Source organism: Aulonocara sp. 'chitande type north' Nkhata Bay, linkage group LG7 (genome assembly GCF_057382095.1).
Source record: "Aulonocara sp. 'chitande type north' Nkhata Bay isolate Kocher_YH1m ecotype deep benthic linkage group LG7, A_spYH_male_GT1.1, whole genome shotgun sequence".
Lineage (NCBI taxonomy): Eukaryota > Metazoa > Chordata > Actinopteri > Cichliformes > Cichlidae > Aulonocara > Aulonocara sp. 'chitande type north' Nkhata Bay.
In genome coordinates, this window is record NC_141350.1 from 47865958 (window position 1) to 47890372 (window position 24415).

Sequence of the window (24415 nt, forward strand, 5' to 3'; positions counted from 1 at the left end):
GTTATCATTAGGATTAAGCGTTATTATAATACTTAAGAAAAGGCAAGTGTGCTCAATTCAACAAAACCCGATGACCTCTCAAACATTTTGAAATTGATGAACTACATCATCAGCACTTGTACATGATACTATTGATGTGTAATGTTCACCTGTTTGACTGGACTTATTGATATTGAAACAGGTTTTAATCAAGTTGGCACAGTTGCTGTTCTTAGTGGCACTGCAGCATGTGACAATTAAAAGCTACGCTTTGGCTATTAGCAGCGGGTCATGGTCGAAGTAGCCATTCATTCTACCTGAGTCCTTGAATCTCTCCCTTCCTAATTATCTCCCTCCATCTATTTTCTTACCACGTTAATTTCACCTTCTCCACAGCTGCTGGTAGCAGCAGAAGCCTCTCGTGACTGTGAGGCCAGGTTACTAGTTGTTCCTGGTGTTACTGGTGCAGCAGCCCCAACAACTAACATGCCGGTTAATTTGACACATTCTGCTGCATCTATTTTTACTTTCTTTTCATTGTTTTCTCTCAGCTTTCCAGCTCCACATTCTCGCCACTTCTTCCATACGAAACTTTTTTACAAGGTGCGAAGCTAGGGTAGGGGCTGGTCGTGTTAAGAGATTTGATTGGGCAATCCGCTGTCAATCCATCAGCCCAAAAGTGCGTACCGGGTGTGCCAGATTACCAGTCCTGCCCTGATGTTCACTAATTGGGAAATGGTCTGGTACCTCTATAGCACCTTTCCAGTCTAAATAAACACTCTAAGTGCTTTTATCTACAAGACACATTCCCACAATGCAGTGCTTTTTGCATCTGCCACACACTAATGCTTCAGTGGATGCATCAGGAGCAATACAGGGTTACGCATTTTGCCCAAGGACACCTAGACATGTGCACCGGAGGAGCCGAACCACCAACCTTCCAATCTCGACACAACATGTCCTGCATCCTAAACTACTAATTCTACTGCAAAAAACAAATAAACAAACTACAGTCTAGAAAAAAAACAAATAGGATTTAATTTGGAATCAGTCCATTGCGAAAAACTTTCTTGGATATACACGTTTAATCTCTCTTAATAATATCCTTAAAAGCAACATGCTTCCATGCACCACTACTCAACGTTCAATTATTTGTCAGCATGAGTTCCTCATTGTCGAAGTTTACCAAAGTTTGTACAATGCAGCATTATGGGTGTGAAGGATATCACTGTCAGTTAAAAATATACTTTGCAGATTCGACTCCATTAGCCACATAACTACAGTAATTGGGTCATATTCAACAGCAACCCAGGCACAAAACCCTTACAGGTGCTAAATTTATCAGGGCTGTAATGATTTCACATCTACCTCCTTGTTGGAAGCCATGGGTTGAATCTTCCTCCTAGCTGCCCAGAAGACTATTACTGCATGCTAGATTGACAACTTACTAATGGCTGATCTCTATGGCTTAGGCCACAGAAATGTTTCTACCCTGGTGTTAGTACACGCTGTTGCGGAAGCCTGTCACACTGTACCCAGACCTCTCCCTGCCAGTGCTATGAAGGAGAAGACAGATGTCCAAATAGCCAGCAGGTCCATCAGTCATGAGTTTGTGGGGTTTTTTCTCGCAAGGCCCAGAAAAGGGGGGTCAAATTGGAGAAACACAGATGAATGAAGATGACACCATTCGAGCCTTACTGCTACTATAATGAAAAACATACTCGTTTTTTGTGAAGCTTCTAGATAATAAGACAGCCAGATGGATTCACACACAAAAGCAACAACTTTTAATAGTTTTACTTACATGAAAACTGATGTAAAAATCTGTATAAGAGTGCTTATTTGTTAATTGAACAGCACTTTAACTTCACCCAAACACAACAATTAAATCTATTTATTAACTGCAAAAGAAAGAAAATACCAAGAAACATAAGTACAGATTGGTGACTTTAGTAGGGTGTAGCCCAGCCTTGTATTGTACAAACTGGACATAAAGAATTGATTAATGGCCAATTAAAATGAAAGAAAAAAGAGGAGCTAACGTAGCACTAAAGCCTTGTGTTTAAATGTAAAGCCTGGCAAATGCCGCGCTAAATACATTCTGTTACAGAAGCAGGGACACATATGTGTTGTGTTGTACTTTATAGCTATATGCAAACATGATATGGAACTGATGGCACTTCAGCGTTTGACATCCTTCTGTGGCATGAGGCATCACCAACACAGACGCGTGGTATTTCATTTCAGTTTGTCCTTGTGATCCATACAATTAGAAAAATGTTTCACAGAGATCCAAACTAATTGACATTAAGCTTCACTCTAAATGGCAGTGTATTGCTTCAAATCAAAATTGGTGACGCATCAGTTGAGCGTGTGTGGTGTAGAAGGCTGCAGAACTTTAAACAATTTGCTTCTAGACTGATTACCTTTCACAGGAAGGTAGATGTGTGAACTAAAAGCTACTGTAATAAGGTTTTTTTTTTCCTACGCAGTGTTTAATGTTAAATTGCAAATCAAAGAAAAATATATTTTCATCCAAAGTAACATCTATTTAAAACCTGCTGTGACAATTCGAAGAAAGTTTTAACTTCGTTCCAAAGACCTTGAATGAGGCATAAAATATAGTAAGAGTGCTGTTACAGGTTAGCTCACCACATGTGGCAATGTTGCAACCCGTATGTGGGTGGCTGCTCAGCATGCACTTACCATACATCTAATTGCCCATCTGGCACAAAAGCAAAGGACTGAGCACAGTGTGGGTGCTCGCCACCTTAGGGTGTTGCAGATAATTAAATGAAAATTTTAAGGGCTTCTTTGAAGATGAAGATGTATTTTTGAATGTCTGTCAGAATTTTAACAGTTAAAATAAAGTACATGGCTGCTCAGTTTTCATGTCACCTTAAAGTTATCGCTTGGTCGTGCCATCGCTAATTCCAGTCAGTTTCCACAGTACGTGGTTTCTGTCACTAATTAGCAAAGGAAAAGGGTAAAAATGGTATTCATTTTACCAGCTCAGCAGAGTGGCTAGCACACGGAAGATTGCATTTAGATCAAAAGGGAGTGATTTTATGGGATTAGTAGGATGAGACAAGTTCACTAAATTGTTCATTTGAATTCACTGAATTTCCCCTGATGTGCAGCAACAGCAAGAATTATGTAAACAAAATGAATTTTGTATGATAGAAAATTACTGCTGTAAAAAATTTTGTTAACGTTTTAATCAAGATGAGCAGGAATAGAAGTAATAGTTGTCAGCAGACATCTAACACTGTTATAACGCCGCAATAGCACTAGATAGTCTCAAATGTAATTTAATGCATTTCAGATGTAATTTTCACGTGACCATAATCTTCAGATAATGTTTTACATGTCTGAATGTTTGATGTTTTGTATATAAAAACAGGCACTAAAAAGTTTATCACTGGGAAACTTCAGTACAAATGGAGTCCAATTTAAAAAATCCAACTCCTTCAAATTGCTGACTATAGGGAGTTCTCTGCTCTTATTGCTCTTGGCAAACCATGCAATTAAAAAAAAAAGTAAAGAAAAGAAAAAAAGAAAAACTGGGCTTCGTTTGTTTCTCACGCCAGACAGAAAGGAAGAATAAACATGTGCAACAGAATTCCAATTGAAAAGAAAACAAAGCTGCCTTGAGAGCAGTTGTTCACTCTAAATAATAAAACAGTGATTAGGATGTGACCAGAGGCTGTCTAAAGGGCTCAGTAGCATGCTGTGGACTGGTCTGAAGCTCTCTGTTCTCAAAATATGCGTTATTCTAGCCAGCAGTGACGGAATCTCACGCCTCCCACTTTTCCATTTTCCACTTGACAGCAACTCTTACTGTCCTTAGCATTCTCTTCCCCCACTCTAACTCTATATCTGCAGTATGTATCTGTGTGTGTGTGTGTGTGTGGTTTTTTTGTCTCCTTTTTCAGATTGGATTTTGCTTCTCTGCCCTTTTTACCTGTTTACTCGTTCATCATTTATGTTTTCAACGTAGCACGGTGAAAACATCCTCAGATTTGAACTCTTCTTGAAGCGTATTGCTCTTTAGTCTCCTTATTCTTTAAAGTCTAGTGTTTTATTTTTCTCACAGAGTGCTCCATTGTGAAATTACCAGTGTTACTAATGAAGTGCTAATTTAAGCTGTGATGATATTTTAATCACCCAGTGCACAAGGATGCTTGTAGATGTCTGGTCCTTGTGGACTTTAACACATCACAGAAGCTTTGGCCTTAAGTTTAGAACATTTTTGATTAATGTGCAACTAAGAAAAAAACTGCATACGCAAATCCCTGTATCTATGTACTTGTGCTTAGTCCCAGATTCACAAAACACTGTGCACACCTGTTTCTCATTACAAATCACAGCATGGAAGCAATCAAGAGATCTGCGTTCGAGATGAAAATTTGAGAACAAATGTGGACAGTGAAGGAGAACTGCAGTACATTACTGAATGTGAGAGAGTAAATGAATCAGGAGGGGGGGGAAACATATATTGTGGAAGATTGAATTTGTGGATCTCGGATAAAAGAGTTATAGAAGGTCAGCGAGACTGCTTGCTCAAAGTTGTGTGCTGTTAAAAAGAAAGAAAAATAGTGGCTGAAGCATGCACAGAGCCAGGCCTAAAGGGATTGGGGAAGGTGTCAGAACTCCTTCCATTTGACTGAAGCATTGCCTTCATTCTGGGTCAAATGGCTGTCAGTTCCATTATGCCTGAAAGAAGAGCGACAAAAAAAATGCCCACATGCAGGTGTAGTTGGTTCAGTGCCAGATTGATTAGATTTTCCAATTTAATAAATAGACAAATTCGCATGGCGTTCCCATGAAAGACAAATGAAACGTTTTGGCACTTTCTTTTGTTTTGTTCTCGTTTCTGCATTTATAAGTCATCATGTAGACCTTTATGGTTTTACCTCATACTTCCACCAAGAGGGGATTGCAACGATAAGGTTGCCAGTCTGATTCACAGACAAGTCACAAAAATATATTTGGGCAGAAAAGAAAAACAATCAGTGCTTTTTTTCTGCCTTATTCTCCTTGCTCCAGTGGCAAACAGACTTGGGTGTTCTACTAGGCAGCTTAGCGCTCCCATCTCTGTGATGTGCAGCGTGGCTATGTGTGAAAAGGGCCCTCCTGAAAAATGAAGCATTGCTCTGCATTTAATTTAATTGTCCTGGCTTTGTGGTTTATATTCACGATGCTTAATAATGCTGTGCGAATGTGCAAATAGTGTGTCTGAAGCAGACGTCTGAAGGAGAAAAAGTTCACACCAGATAGCAAACAACATGTCATAAATATTGACATCTCACTGTGACAGCTGCAAACTACTAAGTTCCTGTCTGTATCCCCTCAGTAAACACTGACGAACACATAGACGCAGACAAAAATACACACTCACAGACACACAAACACCCTTTTGTGTCAACAGAAGATTCAGAGTTGTGTTGAAAAGCTTGTACGTAAGTAGTAAGAGCGACACTGTCTTCTAGGGAAAATACTGCCACAAAGCGATGCTGGATTTGCTCTCCGGGACCTGTTTGAGCAGCCTGGTATTCCTGGAGCTCACTGTGCCAAGCATCTGGAGAAAAAATAGTGCAGAATACAAACAGAATGGGTTTTGCATCATGATGAGAGTCTTGTGACAATATTAAAATAGCATGGGAGAAAAGTCAACTCCAAAGTCTGTAGTGACAAAAAAAAAAAAAAGACTTTTCTACGATGTGTGTTTGCTGTGGGAAAATTCCTAAATACAGTACATTTGGATTCTGTTCACGGACACGTTAATGCTCTTGTTACTTGACAATTTTTCACCCAGTCCTCGTCTGATATGATTTACTTACTCAATAACATCTGCTGCTTCATGATTTCACTATTCGTGTTAGTAAGGGTCTGTAGCATAAAGACTAAGGCAACATCTTAAATGTGACTGATGTCTGGATGAAAGCGCAATCTCATAAACAGCTGGGATGGGCTTGAAGTTATTGAGCACTGTCAGTAAGGCTGAGAGTTGCCAAATCACTTCATCCCATGTGCCAGTCTTCCTCCAGCTCTAATGTAATTAGTGTGCATCTCCTCTGCCTTCTCTGGCCTTTGTTGTTTGATAAATGTAATTAGATAAAATGAGCACGAGTAAGCTAAGACCCCAATAGTCTGAAAAATGTGGCATGAAAGTCATTGTCATTAACAAAGTGGTTCAAAACATTTCTCTTTGAAGTAAGGTTAGAGCTGCATGTGCATGCAAATTTTCCAAAGTTGTTCCAAAAATTTTCCAAAAGATGTAATTCCACATTCCTTTTTATGTACAATACAGTTAAAGTACTTTGTTTACTTTGATTTTTCTTAAAAATGTATTATCATCATCAGAGTCACAATAATTAGGGCTGTACAAAAATCTTGAACCACCTTTAATTTCCCCATATTTTGCTTCCAAGAAGATGTTGTTCTTCAAGTGATGAGCAATAATTCTCCAGGCTCTTTGAAGGTTTTTCAATAATTTTCTTTTGTATCTTTAGGCACTTTCTTACTCGCAGCATGTTTCAAAAACACATCATTTGTTCAGATTTCTTTTGAGTCTATGAAAAAAGCCAAAGTTAACATAGATAAAGTCTGACGGGCATTAAATAGTATTTTGCACCAACAAGATGATTCCTAAAAACCTGGGACAGCTTAGCATGTTGTGCAGAGTATCTTTAAAAAAAGGTGAAGGACAAAAAAAGTCATGTCCTCATGTGTCAGGTGTTCCACAGGACCTGAGAGAAGCATCTGGCGTGTAGTTGATCCATCTACTGTTTGCCAAAGCCTCATCAAAATGGCCTCAGTGGAAGTGTGGCTGTCAAAAAGCCATTCTTAAGCAAGGGAGAGAAAAGGCTGAAAAATGCCAAATTACACAAGATCTTATAGAGTGATAAATCCAAATCTGACATTTTTGGTTCAAATCGTCTGAGGCTCGGTAATGATTTGGGATTTCATTTCAGGATATTGAACCATGAATCCAAATGCAAAGTTTGTGTTTGAAATGGTATGTATGGAGGCGATTAGAAGAGTGATTTAATAGTAAGTGTCTACAGACAGCTGTAACACACAGATGGGGCTGCATTTCAGCCAGTGGTGCTGGGGATCTTGTCAAAATTGATGGAATTCTGAACACAGAAAAGTACGATCAGATGTTTATTCACCGTGCAATAACAAGCATGGATTGACAACAGCTTCATTTGACAGCATGACCATGATCCCAAACACACTGCCAATGCAGTAAAAGCATATCTGGAGAGAAAAACACACAAAGAAATAGTGTTTTAATAGCATACTGCACCTATTTCCCATTTTCCTAATACTAGGTAGCTCGAAACATTTGCACAGCAGTGTAGAAAAACACAATCTGACTAACCTAAATAACACAGAGATAGTTGTACTTCATGTAATGAGTAGACCTGGAACGTTCCTCTGTAGAGAAAAAAACATATTTTTGTTCATCAATATGTCTGAGAGAGTTTTTTTTAAACAGCTTTCCTCTAGTCAGACCACAGCTTCTAAATCAGGTTAAAGTCAGGGCTTTGACTTGACCTATCCAAAACATAAACTGTTTCACAACTATTCTTTTGTTCATTTACTCAATGCTTTGGGTCATTTTCTTGTTGCATCAGACGTCCTCTCCTAAGCTTTAGCTTAGGGACTGTTGAACTGAAATTCTTCTTTAAGTCTCATAATGCAGTTTGTTTTGTTGTTTTTTAATTCATTGTTTGGTCAGTCATAACAAGACACCCAGGAACTGAGACAGAAAAGCAACCAACAATAACACTCTCTCCACCATGGTCATGACTCAATTTGGACGAGGTTTTGTTGTTGGTCTGCAGAGGCTTTTTTTCCCCCTTCAAAAGCAGTTTAGTACACGCCAGAGGATTGTGAATTTGTGTAATTTTCTCTTAATGGATGAATAAAAAAAGACTCAAGCAAATTGTAGGCATCTCTTGCTGTTTCACTTTATTTTGTTCAGCATTTCATGTTGAGTTGTTTGTGTGATCTCGCAGGATCAACAGTCCTGAATTTCCTCCATTTGTAAATAATACCTTACTGTGGATTGGTGAACACCAAAGTTTTTGTAAATGTTTTGGTAGACCTTGCCAGCTTTTTACATTTCGGCTTCTTTAAGGGCCTTCAAAGTTGTGATTGGGGGATGGTTGAGAACAGCCTCTAATTCTAGAGAAATATAGACCTCCCCAGTAACCACACTTTCTTTGCCTTTATTTTCAAGGAAACATGCACTTTGGGAAAATAAATGGAAAACCATGAGGGTAGGTAATATATATTTTGACTTTAAGCTTCTGCCAAAAAAAGTGTGTTAGTCCCCCCCTGAATGACACTTTTATTATGTGCATGCGCCAAATCCAGCAGCGATATAGTACATTCAAAGCTGTTCCTGAGGATTAATTTGACTGGGTGGATAAACCTGACTGTGCAGTTACATAGATAGCCAGCAGTGAAGTTGGAGGGTAAACAGTGTGTGAGGGACGAACTCAAAATGATCCCAACAGAAGATAGTAAATTAATATCCAATCGGAAATAACGCTATGCAGGATTAAGCTAGTAAAAGGTTTTATCCTTTAGACTAATGCAAGCAGCACCACACAATTAGCATCTGTGTTATCTCTGTATTAATACCATTTATTTTATTTTCATTTCACATATGTTATAAATATTTAATGTGTTCATTTAGCTGTGTTCCTACTGGGACTGGCAAAATCCTAGGAACATGCAGTAAAAGCATTATTCCCAATACCACTAGCAAGACTTGTGAAACAATGCAATTAGATTCAAACAATCCTATAAAGAAAAATAAATAAATTTCTATATTTTTTTCCTCAATTTTATCCAAACTGTATGATTGTTGTTGGTCGGCTCTTCACCTTCACTTTAAAGAAACTAGAGTGTTAGCTATGTTTGAGTGTCTATAATCTAGGACAGTGGTTCTTAACCTGGGCTCGATCGAACCCTAGGGGTTCGGTGAGTCGGTCTCAGGGGTTCAGCAGAGCCTCCACCGTGACATGCACGGCTCATTTTGTGCACCAATAAAAAACATATATATGGAACTTGCATTAAATTATGCTGCGGTGAAATCAAAATTGATCACCCTTTAGTTTTAAATGTTTGTGTGTTTATTTCCTACTAGTACTTGAAGAAAATACCTTTTTTCTGTGACTTTCCTCGGGGGCACTGCACACAGTTTATATCCATAACAAGTATAAATTACTGCAGGGACTAGAAACTGTTAGGCCTCCCCGAATTATTTTCTTTTTGCATTTTTGAAAAGACAGAATTGCAAGACATGTTTTCAAAAGTCCTTCAGCATTACCAAAGGCGATATTCAAGATTACCGACCAAATAACTATTAAAAACCTGAGAATCGAATTGCTGAAAGACCCTCATCTTATCAGAGACCCCCTCTACGGTTCAGATCCACTATCTTCCTTTCTCTCCTCTACCCGTGCGAGAGGTTTACTTGGATTACCTCCTCCCAGGAATACACGTGACTGCCCCATGATGATCTTCATCAACTATCACCAGCAATATATAACCCTGATTCTCAGATTATTAAACTATTCAGTGTGGCAGTGTAATTAAAACTTCTTGGTTTGAGCCCTTGCCTGCTAGCCTGTCAACTCATGCTCTGTGCTTACATGATCTATCCTACATTGTTGCAGCTTCTGTCCTGGTGTGCCTGTCTGCCTTGTTCCTGGAGAAAACGGCCTGACCCATTCCTGCTCACAAAGAAATACTCACCCAAGTTCAAACCTGTGGATTTGGAGAGACCTTACCTGCGTGTGAGCCTGTGGAGAAAAAGAGAGTCCCTGCAAATATACAGTGCTGTAAAACAAAGTATTTCCCCCCTTTCTGATTTTTTTTTCTCCAACAGACCACGATGAGAGTCATCATTAACAAATGGAGAAAACTTGGAAGAATAAAGAACTTTCCCAGGAGTTGCTGGCTTTTGAAAAGTTACTCCATGAGCGCATTAACAGCTCGTCCAGGAGGTCACCAAAGCACCCATCCACAGTACGACAGGCCTAAATTAGCTTACAGTTAAGATCAGAAGAAAGAGAAAAAAAACACAAAAAAACACATCCATGGGAGAGTTTGAAAGGGAAAAAGAACGCAAACGCTTGCTCAACATCATCCTGATGATAAAATATTCTGTGGACTGATGAGACAAAAGTTTTGGAAGGCTTAACTCACCATTACATCTAGCATGAAACTAGCACAACATTTGATTAAAAAAAAAAAGCAACACTGGTTGTGTGATGGCCTAGGGCTTCATTGTTCCTTCAGGACCTGGACAATTTGCTGTAACTGATGGAACCATGAAGGATCCAGAAGGAGAATGTCTGGCCATCAATTTAAACCCTTAAGCTCAAGTGCACTTGCATTATGCAGCAGGATAATGATCCAACACACCTCTGAATGGAAAAAAATGAAATAAAACGGCCCAGTCAAAGTCCAGACTTAAATCTGATTGAGATGTTTTGTTATGACCTTTAAACAGGCCGTTCATGCTTGACAACTCTCCAATGTGGCTGGATTCAAACAATTCTGCAAAGAAGAGTGGGCCAAAATTCCTCCCCAGCGATGTGAAAGACTCATTGCCAGTTATTGGAAATGCTTGACTGCAGTTCCTGCTGCCGAGGGTACACAACAACCAGCTATCAGGTTTAAGGGACAATAACTTTTACACACGGGTTCAGGTAGGTTTGGATAGGCTTTAATAAGTGAAATTGTTATTTTAAAAATATATTTAGCATTTATTCAGGTTATCTTTGTTGGATATTTATTTATTTATTTTGTTGATTTGAAACATTTAAGCATGAGTAATAAAAAACAACAACTGAGAAATAAGAAATCCTAAAGCAGTAAACACTTTTTCATAGCTTTACCCGTGGAAGACGAAGAAGTCTCACCTGCAATTCCGTCTGTGAAAGTAATAACAAACTAACTAAATGCCTTGAAAACCCCACTTTTCAACTTCAGTAACATTCTGCATTTTTACGATTGTGCATTTAAGGAGGTAAACAAAGTCTTTAAACGTTTTCCAGAGTGTCCTGTCATTGAGTCTGTTGCATTGACCCTGACGCATATTTTACTTCTCCACAAATATTGGATGCAACAAGAGTAATGGATAATTCTGTCTTCTTAAGACTTGCGTGATATGAATTTACATATAATACATTTTATTACTTGAAGAAAGGAAGAAACCCTTGTATTGAATGCAGTTTCTGGCTTGAGCTTTTAATTTGCATGTCAGTCCTCTTCAATCTTATGCATAGATTGCTCTGATATTTCATTGTTATTCTTAATGTTCCCCATGTTATATTGTAGGTACACCACTAAATTATTTTATATCAAAGAATCAAGCTGTTATTGAAGAGCAGATTTTCTGGGGGTGGTTTCTGTTTTAATCTTGCTACTTCTATTAGAAGTCACATCATCAATAAATACTAGTGGTCTGCTTCTACTGGCAGCGAGACATGCTATAACATTGCCTTCCCCAGACTTGACAGATAATGGGATATAATTTGGATTGTGAGCTATTTTTCTCCTTCTCAATACTTTTCTATTCCCATTACTCTGATACAAGTTCTACAACCTCAAATATAGATTCTTGATCTCATCTGTTCAAAGATGTTTTTCCAGAACTGAATAACATCATTTAGAGTTTTTCTGGCAAAGTCTAATTTGGTCTACATGTTCTTGAGTGTAACCAGTGGTTTCCATCTTGTTGTAAACTCAAGAACAACCAAATAACTGTATTTACACCAGTGATGGTGTTTCTTGGTTGCGGACTGTGATAATGATACACCTACCACCTTGAGACTCTTCTGAAATTGGTTAGATGTTGAGAAGTTGTTTTTCTGAACTGCTGAAATATGTCTGTAATCATCTACTTTAATTGTCTTCTTGTGGTCTAAAGCCCTTTCAGTGCTGCTGAGCTGGTGCAGTGCATTGTTTCTTTTTAAGAGTTTTTTTTACGAGTGAAAATTCTGTTTTTGATGATGGCCTCACTTCTATTCAGCTTATGTCCAGTCAAGAGGGACCAAATGCAAGTTTATCACTCATCTGCTTAATAATAAGGTGTAGCAGACTAGGAAGGCAAATATCCAATCATTTTGATGCTTTTTCAAATTATATACAACATAAAGTAACAAAAAGTCCAGACCTGGAAAATGTTTAAAATGATTATTTAATGCTAATGAATCTAAAAGTTAAGTGTTTAATTACATACTATTTTTATTTGATTATTGTTTATTAACTCAAATTTCATCTTAGCCTGCCCAGTTTTTATACTCTTTTTTGATGATTAAAAACTGCTATGTTGTTGTAAACTACTCTTAATCAGCAAGAACAGGTCATCTTTCTGCTTAGTCCATGCTCATTGATATTAACTATGAACTCGGGACCCAGCTTCAATAAATTTGCTATTCCAAAACTGAAAAACATAATAGAACAAAAATAGAATAACTAATTATGATAGAGTAGACGAAATATTTATGTAAATTTCAATAATTTGCCACCTAGAATTGTGAATTTCCCTGACACACCCACTCATATGGTACAAAATAAACTGGCTAGTTTGTAGACTATAAGTCACAATGAAAGAATAAGTACAATGAAATGAAACATGTTAGAGTCTACTTAATCCACAAAATAGTTCAGTTTTCCTTGAATAAAAAAGCAGAAAATTGCAGTTTTCACAATACTTTCATTATTGTATTTTTAATGTTTGTTTGTTTGCTTAAATAGACTGACAGTTTGAAAAGGCCTTTTTCAAGTCTTCCTGAGCATTTAGAGTGCTCTGCACTACAGGTCACGTGTACCTTTTTCACCCACATGTAGCACTTACGAACATTATCTACCTTGCATCAACACCAAGAGCCAATTTAGAATCACCAATTAACCTAGCATGTGCGACTATGGGAGGATGCAGAAATTAGCAGGCCAGGAGCTTCAAATCTTTCTTCTTACAGACTTTCTCTAAGTCAAAACATGATGGTCAAGGAGTGAGAGGGTTCTTTTTGTCTTGGTTTGTTTTTTTTCCCCCAAGGACATATTCTTTCACACAGCATCATGCCTGGTCAGGCGGCAATCTCTTACCATCGCACCTTTGTTACCTGCACCACAGGTAACAAAGGTGCAAGTATGAGACAAATGACTCACACAAGATCCGAATACGAACTAGTCTAATCTAGTGCATCGGTTGGAAATGTCTTGTGCGGCAGCATTGTACTGTGGTACACAGATCACGTTTGCTTATTTTCATTGTTAGATGATGCATATATCTGCAAATACACTTGCAAATTTCTATACATACTACATCCTATATGTTAAGTTAGTATTTAATAGCAATAAAGAGACTTACAGCACACTATGCTGACCTTATCTGCTGCCTTAGAAATTAAACATGGTAACCCTTCAAATCATCTGCTGCTGTCTGCCAGTGCGCACTGGACCAGTTCCCCACCCCCTTGGCTTTAGTGGCAGTAGCAGATGATTTATAATATCCATCCTGCTCACTACAGAACCAGTCTTCATCATCCAGAGGTGTATGTTCTGGCTTCATGCATGAAAGATGAAACCCAGGCACCATTGCTGAAAATGCTTCTGCATTACACCCTCACTACTTCTCTTTGAAATTTGAAAAAATTAAAAAAGAATGTTCATTAAATGCAATACCTGCTTAGCTCTTATTGGTGGTGGTTTCGCAGTGCATTTACTGTACATGTTTTACATCCTGCTTTTGATTGGCTGTGAGCCATGGCATTTTCTCCTTGAAATATTTTTGTCATTGTACATGGCACTCAAGAGGAGCTGTGATAAATTCATTTCAAGCCTGTGGATCATTCTAAAACTAAATAATAGATGCAAAAAGAATGAGCACTTATAGCAAGATATTCATAAGTGCTTTATGATGAGAGTGACTGTGTGGCAATAATAATTGTCTCTTTACCTGCTGGAAGATAATTTCCTTTTGGAACCCTACAAACGCCCTCACAAGCTGCTCCAAATGTATAACAGGAGTTGCACTGTTGCATCTGGCATGAAAACAGTGGGCCATGTGCTCAGTGCTGAAGCCATCGCCACAGCAGAGGACAGGCTGCTGAACATTATGGAGGAGCAGTATGAATCCTTGGCATCAATCTCAGATTTTCATAACTGGGGACTGAAAAGATCACACCAAGGCTTACCTGCTCAGGGAGCAATCTAAAGAGAGAAAAACCTTCTATTTTTCAGATCTGACAAGTTCTTCTCAACACCCCCTCTACCTTAGCTCAGTCATAGTATTGAGATTGTATGAAAATTAGGCAACTTTATGAAAAAAAAATTGAAAATGAAATCAATGAAAATTAACTCAGATGGTTTATCCCTTTGAGAGACAGGTAATTAACAATTAACTATAAATAACAGTTAAATAAAATCAAGATGTTGAATGATGTAAAATTTCTGTGTATGTAGCCGTATAATAGTTTCTTATTTTTTCAGCAGTATTAAATATTTTAGAGAAACTCTTCAGATTAAAAACCTAGTTTCTAGAGGTTTAAAGCACTTCTCCTTGCAAGTGCTAAATCATTGTTTGCAACACTACAATGGTGCCACACCACTTTTATCTTTGTTCCTGACAAATGTGATTTTGCAGAACCACAAGAGATGCATATCAACATAACACAGAAAAACATAAAAATAGATTTTTTTTAAAGGTCTTGGAAATAATCAGCAGTTTTTCTAGTGAAGACAGTATCCCTTGGAAAGATTTTGGGACATTTCTAAATGTGTTTATGTTTCACATTACAATGAGGCTTAATAAGAAGAGTATACCATATGCACTGAGATTAATAAGTAATCAATTACCCAGTCTACTCTGTGTGGAATGAGAGTCAAATCTTGTATCAGATGTCCTCCTTTCATGGTAGCAGAGTGAAGCCTGGGATAACAAAGACAGCTGATTGCCATGTTCTTCTTTCCTTTACAGTCAATGTAAAGAAAGTCTAGCTGTGCTTAACTTGCTCTATAGCGTACCCCTCAGTTCTAAAATCATAGCTAAGGTAACCAAAACCAAAAGTTAATTACAGCTGTAGATTACCTCATACACTCGCAAACAAATTAATCTGCTTGGGTAAATGAAGGACTGACTACATTTAGTGTTAAAAGCCAACGAGGCCTTTTACTTAGCATATCAGCATCACACTGATTCTGAGAGATTATTTTCATTGAATCATTGTATTGCATAAGCCATTAGGTATCAGAATGATTGTGTTTCATCAGGTTTTCTGCAATAACAAAGAGATAAAACTCAGATTTAGAATTTCACTGCCACAACATCAATAATTTCGCATCATATTATTTTCTTTCTTTTTCAGCATTTTGATCACACTCACACCGCATTGTTTTGTTTTAAAAAAAATAGTATAAATGAAGGCAATGGCAAAATCCAAATAGCATGCTCGCGCGCATGTGTGTGCATGTGTGTTAAGCAATACTGAGCAAATCAGTCTTGCTTCAGGGATGCTTTGCAAAAGAGGAAAAGACATATTTGTGACTACAACTGTGGAGATTGTATAAGAATATTAATGCTCAAGGGGAAACAATCTCATGTGTATGTGTTTGGGTGGATGCATAGCAATGAAGAGAGACAGCATGTGTACTTTTCTGTCTCTGAATGTGGCAAGTATATGTAAAATTCAAGTGCAGGAAACAGGAGGGAACTGAAGTTGAAAATTGTTAAACCTCAGGCTATTCCAGTTAGGTATTCTCTTTGATACCCAGGAGAACCTGGATGAATTGAAGCTCAGTCTGGTGATGCATTTTCAAGAGAAACATCTGTCATAAGCTATATGCTGTATCTCACTCAGACTGCAGCCCACTGGGCAACATCTCTGCACCACAGCTTGATCCATAAGATAAGATAAGATAAGATAACCTTTATTAGTCCCACACGTGGGAAATTTGGTCATTCCTCTCCCGTTTAAGCTCCCAGACCATCCCCTCCTCCCCTTTCCTCCGCACATGTACCTGAAACGATCCTGGCTCGTGGTGACTTCACCAAGGCCAGTTTTGAATTCATTAGAATTCTTAGAATCACAGTCAAGGGAGGGCTGGTTGAAGGGGTGTTGGCTTCAAGTAATATGGTGCCTCTTAAGGCACAACGGCTTCCTGAAAAGCAAAAGACTTTGCAAGTTGTTCATGAACCATAGCAGATTTTCAAAACTGAAAGCTAAGGTAAGTGGTGGATTCACTGTGACATTTCATTATCCCTTAGTGAAATATCACAGTTATAGAAACACTTTGTACTGACAGAAAACCATGACTGCTGCATTTTTCTGTTTCACATTTTAAATACATATACCTACTGCTGGGATTTAACACCACCTTCTTATTCTGCATAATTTTCAGGCAACCTTTAGATAATACTGAATGACCTTTAGCATACTGGAAAGCTTTACTTTAAGGGTAATCTAACTCATCAACATTAAAATAATTTACCAAGTCAGAGGCTGATAAAACCTACCTAGCTTTGATGATACCACAAGGGCAACAGCAATTTGCAGATCCAAATCAGAAAATTATTTTGCATTAGCAATCATCTCTGTATACGTGCAATTGCTCTGGGGAATGCAGAGGGAAAATATGATTACATGCCATATTCTGCACTTCAGTCTGTTTTTAATTGAGGGAAAACTGGCATTTAATTAACAATTGACCAAAAGGAAATGAGTTTTATTGATTTGTTTGCTAAGGGACAAAATTCATCTGTGCACGGGCAGCTCAGTCGTTGGGTCCTTGGAGGAAACACGCAGAGGTTGAGTTGTTTATCAGCCAACATCATAGCAAATATTATATGGTGAACACCCACTGTGTGAACACATGTATACCAGGAAGAGAAGTTTAAATTTAAATCCAGTGCAGCTGGATCAAATTTATATACTTTCTAAACAAATATCTTGTAGGACAAATGTAAGCTCTGCTCTTATTCAAATTAGTGTTAAAATGTATCATATTTTATTTATTTAGCCCTTTTCATATTTCTTTTTCATTATATTTATCCAAGATTTAAAAAGTATAATAGCAATAATATCACAATCTGGAGGAAGATCATGAGCATAACCCACATGGTTGTAATTTTAAAGAGCATCCAGTGTTTTGTTCCTCTTGCATCGCATCACAAGCATTAAATACAGAAGCTACATTGTCAGCAATAACCCTAAGGGCTCAAGGTCACACAGGCCCCAGTGGGCTGGCTATATTTTGACAGTTTATCACATTTCACAGCTGTGATATGCTACTGCATTATGAGGTATTTTGTTGTCTATTTTTAATGCCCGAACATGAAATTTAAATGTATATATTTTAAAGAGAGCTCTGGGGCAAACAAGTAGGGAGGTCAATTGTTAATTAAAACAATGAAAATTCCTCAGTTTGAGTTATACAGGCGGTAAAAGACTTTTAGTCTGATAAATGTATATCCTTCATGGAACATGTTGTACAAGACAGCACAATGTAAAAAGGTAAGCACAAGTCTAAGCAGCTACAGCAGCTTCTAAGCTGAAGTGAAATACTGGATAAAACAGCTGCAATTACAACTTTTACGGGAAAAAGGTGGGACAGTGAAGAAAAAGACTTTGCATTATTGCTATGCTATATTACTCTGCACACACACACTGACACTCACACTGTACAGCTACTTGTTAGAACATTGCTGGGTGGGTGGTAGGGACGGTTCATTCCAGATCTCCTCGCTAGCAGAACTACGTGGGTGGAGGAGCATGTCTGGAGTATAAAAACAGTGCCAAGGTTGTAGCTCATAACACCGGGTAAACACATGGCAGTGACACACAACAGCTCATGCACACACACACACTGCAGGGGACACAAACTGACCCTCGACATGAAAACGCACATTTTCTCGTGCCTTCCTTTGCTTTGTGTTGACAGGACTCCTGTCTGCAGAAAATGGACAGCAGCAATTTCACAACAACCAGCCAGCTCCAGTTCTGATCATTACAGTCGAAATTAACTTACCCTCCCATCGCCCCAAACCTGCTATTTAAGCTCCCTTTAATTTCTTTTACCCCTTTCTATCGGCTATTTCTAAAATGCTTCAAGCTACTATGAAGTAAGGACTGTGGACTAGAATATGGTTAATGCGATAAGGGCCAGATTTCCTAAGAAGGGCAAATAAGCATGACACTGCAATGAGCAAACAAACACATACAGAGCCAGCTGATTTTAATTATGACCAACACAGCCTACCAAGAGCTGTGAAAACTAACGCAGGGTCACAAACAAGCAGATCTGATGAGGGTCTCTTAACAACACAGCGAAATGCTTCAAAACCTGCTCGCAACGAGTGAACAACATTGTTGGCAAAGTAAATGCGGTAGAGCAAAAGGTTCATACCGCAGAGGAAATTATAGCAAAGATGATATGATGTAAGGACGCACACAAAGAAAAACTACATTTTCTGAGCATTCTGACCAGCAACCTACAGTTGCTGTGTATTTGTTTGGTCGGCTATTGCTTTCAGTCCCCATAAAATGTGACAGAAATGGGAAATAAGATTGATATTTAGCTGAAAATGTTACCTTTTTACAGGCCTTACCAGAAATGCAATTTTGAGAATGCTGGTGCACCATGTAAAATGTAAACAGAAACAGAATCCAGTTATTTTGCTTTATTCCAGTTAAATCTCAAAATTTTCTTCATCATAGGACATAGAAAAAAAATTCAATGTTTAGAATGAGAAATTGTAAAATTTTAGGAAAAGTGTTAGTTCATTTTGAATTTGATGGGAGCCCTGCATCTTTAAATAGCTGGGAAAGGTTCCCCATGGTTACCAGCTTTCACTCTTGTTTTACCAATTCATAAGTGTCTGAGTTGAGTTGCTCGACTTTCAGGAGAGCAATGTTGATCCATTCTTGTCTGATTTTAGCTGCTCAACAGTCCTGGGTCATCTTGTTGTATTTTTCATTTCACAATGCTTTAATTAAACTGTCTGGATGGAGCATATGTTGCTCTAAAACCTATATTTACCTTCCAGCATTAATGGTGTCTTTCCAGATGCCAGTGCTAGCTGCTAATTCTATAGGAACTACAGTAGGCTCATACCATGAATGCAGGCTTTTAAACTCATTGCTGATAACAACCCCAAATTTCGATTTGTCTGACCACAGAACGGCTTTCTGGTTTATTTCAGACCATTTTAAATGAGCTTTGACCAAGACAAGATGTTTCTGGATTATAATCATTTCTGAGTTCTTTATTTTTTATGATTTATCCTGCATTTGAGGAGAGCCCTGTGTTCACAGACAATGATTTTTTTGGAAGCGTTCATGAGTCTGTGCACCGATTTCCATGACAGAATCCTGCCTTTTTAATGCCTGAGGGCCTGAAGATCATGGGTATTCAATATTGATTCTCAGCCTTGTCCCTTGCACACAGATTCTCTGAATCTTTTGATGATGTTATGTGCTGTGGATGATGAGATATTCGAAGTCTTTGCAATGTTACACTGAGGAGCACTATTCTAAAGTTGTTCCAAAATTTATACATGCAGTTTTTTTTAAATCAGCGAACTTCTGCCTGTATTTAGTTTTGAGAAATTCTGCATTTCTTAGACGTTGTTTTTTCATCTAGTCGTGTTACTGACCTGTTGCCAATTCATCTAATTAGTTAGGAAATGTTTCTCCAGCTGTTGCTTTTTAGTAGCACTTTTTTTCGGCCGTTTGTTGCCCCCATTCCAACTTTTCTGAGACGCGTTGCTACCATCAAACTCATAATGAACAAATATTTTTTCTTAAAATGGTATGTTTTCTTATTTTTAACATCAGATGTGTTTGTAGGTTGTATTGTGAAAAATATATGAGATTGTGAGATTTGAAATATTGTTGTATTCTGTTTTTATTTACATTGTACACAGTGTCCCAAGTCTTTTGGGTTCTTAGTGTTATTACAGGTCTTCTTGAGTTCTTAAAAGGATCAAGATGCCATGAAATCGATTGCAAGAAGTTTTGGTGGCATGAGTGCTGCATGACTTCTTGTAGTTGAGGGTTACAAGTCATCATAAGTGTCCCTTGGCATTCAGTATGTGTAATAATAGCTCACACGAGTACCTTGCATCATTCCATCTCAGTTCTCAAATCTTCCTTTAGGTAGGAAGACTTAAATTACTTAAATTACTTCTGACTTAAATGATTACCATTTAGTTGATGACTAGAAAGATGTAAATCATGTAGAAATTGTGATTTATTCAAATATTCTGCTTCCCCAAATTTGGGATTTAGAAAGTGAAACTCATACAAATTCATTTGCTCAATGGACAGTCGTATACTTTTCCATCACTAACTGTAACTGAATGTTTTTGACAAATCTCAGCTCTAAATGTATTACTTTAAAAGAGGATTGTGGGTAAATCTCTTTCTAAGTGTCTCCTCTATTTTTTTGTTACATATTTTTGTTGCACCGAACTAAAAATAATAATAAAATGCCCGAAAGTGTTTGAGAATAAATACAGAATACTAACAGCAAGTAGAAGCGACTGATCTCTTGTCTCTTTCTCAAGCTTGTTCTGACTACTGATTAGCCTGACAGATCTATTCTGACTTGGACTCTGGTTTCAAAGCAGGCTATGTGTGTGTGTGTGTGTGTGTGTGTGTGTGTGTGTGTGTGTGTGTGCGCTTTTCGGTTCTTGTCTTTTTTTATGTATGAGCATGTGTGTTTGCATAAATGAGAGGGTCAGTCAGTCATCGTGGTTTCATTTTTCAGCTTCATGAATAATGTGAGTGTGTATGGATCTATTTGATGTCTGCCACTATAGGACTACAGTGCAGATTAAGGGATCTCCATTCGTGGTAAATCAAAATGAATCAATGAAACAGCATGGACTGCACCACAAGCTTTGCGGTATTTATTCTGTTAAACTGTGCATTCCACTAAAATGGAAATTATAAAGCATGCACATGATCACTTCTTAACTGTTGATTGCATGTAATTTTATTGTATTGGATATATTGTATTGTTTTGAAGGTTTTAAATTATCCTATTGATATTCATGGGAGGTAATGGAGCAGGGAAAGCACTAAATTGTGCATATCAATTGATTTTTAAGAATAGAGTTGTTTTCGTAGCAAGTGAATAAGAACTTAGTGTTAGCTGTAAATAAACAACAAAAGATGGTAAATGAAAAAAGGTGGGGGGGAAAGAAAAAACTCCACACACATCCCAGCTTCTGGGATTTACTCGACTCTTTATGAAAAGTGGAAAAATACAGCAAATTAAAAACTACATCCCTGCATAGCTAGAAGATTTGAACAGTATCCAGAGTTGTGATAAACAGTTCTCATAATTTTTGTCACTCACTGCCTGAAACATGCACAGATAGACCCCAGGTCATGCTTAATTACACCCCCCTTTGACCCATGACTTTTTAAAAAAATAATTTTTTAATTAATGTTTAATTAAAATTTGGTTTGTTGTATCAGTTCCCACTTAAAAGCATGAAGAGCCCAACAGTGTTATTCTATAACAGCACATGTGACCAGGCTTTCTTTGTTGTCTTAACCAGCTGAACATTTGAGAGCCCTGAGTAGAAACATCACATTTCTGACCTTCTTTTATTGGCGACAGCCAGGTAGCAATGGTATTTGCCTTATCCTCATCTATGTTTGCCACTGTTATGAGATTATAACATTATTACAACATGTCATTAAAGCCACCCTAAGGCAAGCAACAATAGTCATCATTAGCTTATAAAGGGTAAGGTTGTCTGATTTAAAATAAATAAGTGAACTCCTTTAGTGCCTTTGTCTGACACCAGAAAGACAAGGGAGCTAAGTGCAAGTCTATGCAAATATTAAAATGTGAGAAATGTTAGTTCTTGACCTAACCTCCTGCAGTCATACACGTCAGTTTATATGGAATTTCTACAAATATTTTTCATCATTTTCATTTTTTTACAGGCATACTCCAAAATCTTTTGGATCATTGTACAGTGTCAACCACAAACTGTCTCAGATGAAAAGATAGCACACACATACAGTCACAGTTCGTGCACAAGTGAACCAGGTGTCTGGTACAAGCAACAGTACAGTACAAGCAAGATGAAAGAACACATCAAAGTTTGTGCACGAGTCTGCAAAACATGAGTAGCAGCATGTAGTGTGTTTGAGTGTCTGATGATGAAGAGATGACAAAGCTTGTGCTTGATGCACTGACTAGTTTGGATGATTTCTTAAAAATACAAGTCCAAAATGTAAGTGTACATTAAAAGTCAGCTCCTAATGTAAGTCACCTAGTTATCTACTCTCTATTACCCTTTTTTCCCATTAGCATTATATATAATTTTAATACAGATTCATTTATAATTATTCTTTAGTACTGTTCATTTTGCATTTGCCAATTGCTGCACAATGCCGGGAAAGGACACGAATAGAAAAAACAGAAAGAAAGAAAGGAACAGCTTCTTCTGCCCTAAATGAGGCCATCTAGCAATTAGGAAGATGAGCGACATGTATTATCACCTGATAAACAACCCAGTAGAAATAGTGATCACGAAAGACCATAGTCTCTATGAAGTGATCATTTTCTTGAAATAGTTGATTTTTAATCTGTTGATTTCTGATCTGACAGACATCAGAAGGGGTGTTTGAAATAAACAAATCAGTAAATATCAAAATAAAAGCTGTGCTACTGTGTACAGCTTAATTTTGCTTTTTTTAAAAAATACTTATGTATTTTAAGTTAGTAAAAAATACTTATGTATTTTTTTTAAAAAACAAAAAACACCTGTGAACAGCTACACAACAAAGAATATTCAGGATGTACTGTACATTCCAGTGAACACGTCTGGTTTCTAATAGTGTTGAGGAAGCATGGCCTACACAGATTTTCAAAAAACGTAAATGACCTTTCCTTTAAAAGGAATGAAGGAAACAGCATGCGCAAAACAAGAAGACTCCATCAACCTGATTATACAAAACATTAGTGTACATCAAAATGGACTTGGTACAAATCACATACCGGTACACGAAATCTGGTGAAAACAATGAACAATAAAAAGTTTATCATATGTAAACGGATTTCTGACTATGTTATACAGTAGTTCTGTTAAAAAACTAAGATGCTATCCTAATTCAAAATTCCTAAACAGAACTACTGGGCCAGAGATATTTGAAAATCAAAATCCTAAACAGAAAAAAGACGCCAGTGGAGATTGGGACTGGTTCCCTTACCAAACACCTGCTCAAAGGTGCTAAAAAAAACACAAAATAAATAATATAAACTAAATAAAAGTATATATGCAAGAAACTAAACTACTGAGTACAAAACACACAATTAAGGGAGTAAAGTGCCGGCTCCCTGCCTTTTGCATGGCCATGCTAATTACAGAGCACAAAATGTAAAAAAAGAAAAAAAATGATATTACAAAAGATCCGCAGACATCTACAAATGAAGCTCTATGCGACAAAATTTGTCTTGGGGAAGGGCAGCATAATGATATTGCACAATGAACAGCTGGCCTAGCACACAACAAAGAAAAACCATGCTAAGGCCTAACTAAAAATGAAACAAAAGAAAGCAATCAAAGGAAATTGGACCAAACAAACAGAACACACAAACATGAATTTGAAAGAGTAGAACAAAAGAAAGCCAAACAAAACAGCAGAGGGGGTTAGTGTTTGCCTTGTGCATTGAACAATACCTTACCTCGTTACAATGCAATCTGCACTGGAGAAAAAAAAAATACCAGAGAAAAGAGAGGGAAAATGGTATGTGAGTTCACGTTCATGCTTATACAGCATTACATAATCACTCTGCCTATATTGAAACAAAAAAGTGGGAGGTCCTACCACTGTCTAGCTGTCTTACAGTAATCTAGGGGTGGCTAACCTTAGACATCATGAATTTACATCTGGTTAAAAAATAAATGTTTTTCTTCCTACAGGAAAATTCATAGAAATAAAAAAAGATCATTCTAAACATGGAAACAATTTTTATTTTACTTCAAAGTACTGCAGCCATTCAGGGCTGAAAAACAAGCCAGTGAAGTACCTAAAAGACTTAAGGCTGGCACAACCAGCAAGTAAATTCCTTACACTGTATATAAAAGATGAACATGGACTCCAGATTTTAAAGGGCTAATGCAGAAATGCCTGTATTTTTTTTAATTTGTTTTTTTAATCCAGTAGGAAGCGATTTTGGTTTCATGGAAGTCTGTGGGGAACATGGCCTCATCTCTTCTAATCACATTTTTCTGTTGTGTTTTTGGCTTCAGTCACTGGTTTCAAGGCTTACTTTACTTGCTGTAAACTAATGTAATATTAAAATGTATTATTATTAATTAATATTACTGATTTTGTTTCATTAATAACAAGCAAATTAATTATTGTGCTAACTT